At 49.5% G+C, this 5,027-nt stretch overlaps 1 protein-coding gene across 1 annotated transcript in view; it reads right to left on the bottom strand.

The window, feature by feature from the left end:
- T265_05513 (hypothetical protein) overlaps positions 1 to 5,027 on the bottom strand; it is a gene marked incomplete at both ends in the record, with an annotated part of 45,892 nt that overhangs the window by 38,202 nt on the left and 2,663 nt on the right. The window lies entirely within an intron of this gene.

The following is a 5,027-nucleotide window of genomic DNA, read 5'->3' as shown; positions in this document are numbered from 1 at the left end:
CATGCGTAAAACATGTCCCAACCAACGCAGCTTCTGGTGCTGGACATATTCTTCAATGGGAGTACCCGTTACACAACCGAAAACGCGCTTTCTAACCGCCTCGTTACGGATTCGCCAACACCAACCCGCACGAGCTATGGTTCTGAGACAACGATTGTCGAACACCTGAAGACGTCTCAGGTTCGCTCAGCTGTAGCACCCTTTCGGTACCTAGCTGCGATGTCAACAGTAGGCAAGAGGGTTGGGATACTGAAAGGTTACCCAAGACTAGACAGAAGCAGTCGAGATACTGAGGTTGGGTTCGAACCACGAACCTTCCGGTCTGTAAGCTAGTGCCTCAGGTACTGAGGCACCTTGAGCCACACATGCATATAACTACAACAGGTGTTCACCGTTGTCTATGAATCTCAATTCCTGTTCAGGCCTACCACCCAAATGAGCCTCAGGAGCGCTAAGTCTGTTTATTCGTGAAATCTCGGCCCCTGCAGTCACAACGGTTCCTGGTAACTTAGTCTGTCATACTAAGGCCAGTCAATCAGTTGTCAGTTTAGCAGCTGTAGACCACGCACTAACGGTACGATGGTTCAAGCTATTGCGGTTTCGGTCACTGGAAAATGGGAGAGCGGGGAAGACGAAACAAAGTATTGGAGGCGACGGCATCATCAGTTAGTCCGGGAACTGGGACGGCGATAGCTTCTTTGCATGGGCGCCATCGACACCGTGATTGAGCTGCCTCCCGGTGTCCTTAACCACTGCCGAGTTGGGTTTCAGGGTCCCCATCCATAGGGGCAGCACATACAAACCTGACTGCGTTTACTGATTACCGTGTCCATACTTGGTTGTCAGATCATACACTGTCCACCTCTCGGTCGCTTCCACTCAGCACAGGGCTGGGCGAAAAGAGCTCTGTGAGGCAGACGGTATTCTGGCATGTATAGTACATGTCTCAACCAGCGTAACCTATGAACCGTGAGTAATTCATCTATCACAGAAGAGTTCCTTCTTCCTAAGACCATCTGGCGTGCATCAGCATTACTGATCCGATGTTCCCACCAGACTTGACCAATGCTTCAGAGACATCGAGGACCAAACACTGACATCTTCCGTATGACCCCTGCGTGTAGGGTCCATGTCTCTGATCCATAAAGCAGTATGCATCGCACCACCGCAGACCACCCTCCCAAAACAACGTACAATCGAAATCGTTCAGCTATAGCGTCCTTTCGGTGCTTAACTGTCATACCACTAGGAGGCAAGAGGGCTGTGATACTGCCAGGTTGCCCAAGCCTAGACAGGGGAAGTCGAGAGGCATAGGTTGGATTCGAACTACGGGTCTTTCGGTTAGTAAGTTCGCCCTCTAGCCACTTGAGCCATCTGCTTACGGATGGACCGGTTGCATGCAAACCATCAAATACTGTGTTTGGCCATCAGTGCCTCCGAAGAATTGCCCGTGTCTGATGGGAACATCAGATCAGTAATGATGAGATACGTCAGATGATTTTCGGGAAAGATCCATCTGTTTTGACAGACAATTGGTCCCACTCCATGTGTCATGCTGGTTAGGCCATGTGCTTCGCATGCCAAAGGGCCGTTTGTCTTGTAGAGCCCCATTCACCCAGTACTGTGCCGGATGGATACGGCTCAGGGCTGGTCAGTTTACGACTTGGTAACGGAGCGCAAAAGCCCACACTAGCTAACGTAGTCACGTTGGCAACTGCTGTCTTTCCGGACGGGGGTCCCGGGACTTGACAAACTAGTGGTTAGTGGCCCTGACAGGTAGGATTGTGCCACGCGGTCAATGGCGCCTTACATCAATTGTTGCCTTCACTGTAGTACCGGATAAACATAATCATATAAGGTCAACGAGCTTATTGAACCAAGGCTTGGTTGTCATCCCCTTATTCTGCTTATCCTCGGTGAACGAAGCTGTAGCAGCTAAAACCACCGCACGTCCCTTTGTTAGCCGAAAAACTGAACTGACGAATCTGATATCAACTAGTGCGAACTGCCTCACAACCGTCAATGCTTTTCGGTGTATCACAGACGACAGGCAAGTTTCAGTCGTGGCAAAAAAATTTCGAACGGAGTTTGTACACCTGGTTCGAACGATTCAGCTGACCCGAGGCGCCCTGCATAACCGTCGATGCACTGCCAGCCCGACTGTGGGGCGTGAAGTGCTGTCCTAACGGAAGATGAGGTTGAAAATGAAAAAGAACTTTTGAAGAAAAACAAAACACTTGCACCTTACTGCATTCAGAAAATTATGTCATACGTCACACCGTCTCAAGGACTAAGTCTCAGCCAGAAAGACCCAACCATCCAGGCTAATGGCTAACGCACCCAGCTTCCGCTATCTAAGCGGACAGGCTACCAGCTCCGTTAAAAGGAACTGGGTGAACTACTGAGCGAGATGACCCAAGTGGTTAGAACGCGAATTTACTGACCGGAAGGTTCGTGGTTCGAATCCGACCTCCGCCACTCGACTTCCCCTGTCTAGGCTTGGGCAACCTGGCAGTACCCAAGCCCTCGTGCTTCCTTCGGGTGGAATGGCAGCTAGGCACCGGAAGGGTGCTGCAGCTGAACGCTTTTTTTACCGGGCTAATACGGCGTCCGATATGGAAATATCCTCAAACCTCGCCAACTTCTCAAAACCGTCGGGTCTCATCAGCAGGAAACCCAACAGTTCGTCCTTCGCAACTCTGGCACACAAATGATGCTAAACTATCAGGCAAGCTGGCAAGATATTCTCAAAACTTTGGTTCACTTCAACTAAACCGTGGCCGTCCACTACCAATTCCAGGGCTGCGTAAGGTGCGGACGAATCGCTTAGCAAATGATAGACTGGCAGATCCGGAAGTTGGACGAATTTACCATAATCTTCTGCAGTTTCTTCCAATACTCCACCATAGGATAAAAATTCACGATGGAACGAGATCCCTCAACTGTAACACCCTTTCAATCCCAAACTGCCATTTCGGCTGAGGAGTGCGATAATGTCAGGATGAGCAAGTGTACACAAGGGCAATAGGGATACTGAGGTTGGGTTCCAAGTTAGTAACTTTGCACCTAAACCACTGAGCTAATCCAAGCTCCGGGCCGAAAACACCAACTCTTTACGCAGTACTGGGAGTTCTGCCTGTGGCACGGCGCCACTAGGTCCGTTCGAGCACTTGATATCAGACAGAACAATGACACTTCTTGAATCTCGGAAAAACGTTCAAGCCGGTCCCGAACATAACTCGACCAGACGTCAAGTGAAAGTAAGCACGCGCCCGATGAACTCGGAAGGCTCAGGAAATGGGGGAGGCATATAAAGCTAGGAATGTATGCAGATTATTTCGGTGAACAACAGCTATCGTAGCCACCAGCTGCCATTCGTCTGGAGCCCACAGCTGAAGTAGAACCTTGGACCGTGAACATGGTGCAGATTATTTGAACAACAGCTATCGTAGCCACCAGCTGCCATTCGTCTGGAGCCCACAGCTGAAGTAGAACCTTGGACCGTGAACACGGAACCTCCTACAGTCTCGGAAGTTCATGAATACATGTGTTCTATCAAGCGTCTCCGGATGAACTCCCGCCCGCATTGTTCAGAGACAGGAGTGAAGTCCCCAGACATCGCATGTCTCACCTGTTTCAGGGTAGTTGGGAAAAGGAAACGGTCCTAAACAACCGGGAGGAATCGGTGGAAGCGCCCATTTTCAAAAAGGGGTCGTAGTGAGCGCGATAATCACAATGGGATAAACTAAACGCTGCTCCTAACGAAACTGTTGACGTCACTTGCCTTTCATCGCCTTACGGTGGCTCGTGAAGCAGAAAGTCGGAAAACTGTCATCCAAAGTGCTCGGGTCATATTTTCCAAACGGCATTCTTGCAAAATCACTGAGCCGTCTTTTTCACTCATCGTTGCTATCCTACGGCTACGGCTGTTTTCGGGTACAAGAAGCGTTATCATCTCCTGAGCTTTCATTGTCCACCAGACCTCTCGCTGTCTCCTCTCTTCACAAGTTGGTGCTTAAGAAATATGCATGACGCATCGTACTCGATGCCTGCTCGCATGGATTCCCTAGCATCAGTTCGGAATAGCTATCTCCACGATACCCAGTGGTCATTTTGTCGTATGGGATAAGTTGAACGCCACCAGCATAGCGCCTTTTACATCGTGTCATGCTCTACGTGTTTGTTGACAGTATCGTGTTGGTTTATTGCGCACAGTATTTGAGCTCGCCAAAATCGCTACTGCTGAGCTACAATAGTCCTTGGAAGATGATAGATTGACGTGCCTCTTGCTTAATTGCGAGGAAGCGAACTGTCAGACGCGCCCGCATCATGGTGTATTCACAACCTAGTTATACCCGGAAGGAACGGCAGTCTAGAGCTACGAATCTCCCACAGCGACTGATGGTCATGTGACTCAACTGGGTCCACGGTTTGTTTTCACCTGGTGGGCACCAGATTACACGGTGCGAGTGCTTATGTTGGACAGAAATAGCCGGTGGTTGGTGCACAATAGGAGAAATCGCCTTCCATTGTTTGTGCATCATCATCATCATCAGTATTGTTAGTTGTGTAGGTCAATGTTGCAGAGAGCATCGACTTTGGGTCGACCGCCAGGTGTGATTTCGAGAATCTCAGACAACTTGGACATTCATATCGCCCGCAAGGATCACAATGTCAATGCATTTCTCTAGGCGAATAATCCCGAATAAATCTTGATAGAAAGTACTCCTCTCAGCATCGGAACCGCAGTCCGTTGATGCATATCGTGCCATCTGCGAACATATCCCTTACAATTCAAGGAGAACCACTGGAGATTGTGGAAAACTTTACATACCTCGGTAGTTGTATTAGCTCTGACGGAAGTGTGTCTGATGAAGTCAGTGCGAGAATCTCAAAGGCTCGAATCACGTTTGCTAATTTGCGTCACTTGTGGCGTCAAAAAGGCATCTCACTGGATCTTAAGGGTCGTGTGTACCAGGCTACAGTAAGGGCTGTGTTGTTGTATGGGTGCGAGACATGGCCTCTTC

The sequence above is a fragment of the Opisthorchis viverrini genome (genome assembly GCF_000715545.1).
Source record: "Opisthorchis viverrini unplaced genomic scaffold opera_v5_102, whole genome shotgun sequence".
Taxonomy (NCBI): Eukaryota; Metazoa; Platyhelminthes; class Trematoda; order Opisthorchiida; family Opisthorchiidae; genus Opisthorchis; species Opisthorchis viverrini.
This window is presented reverse-complemented; position numbering and strand designations above follow the sequence as displayed.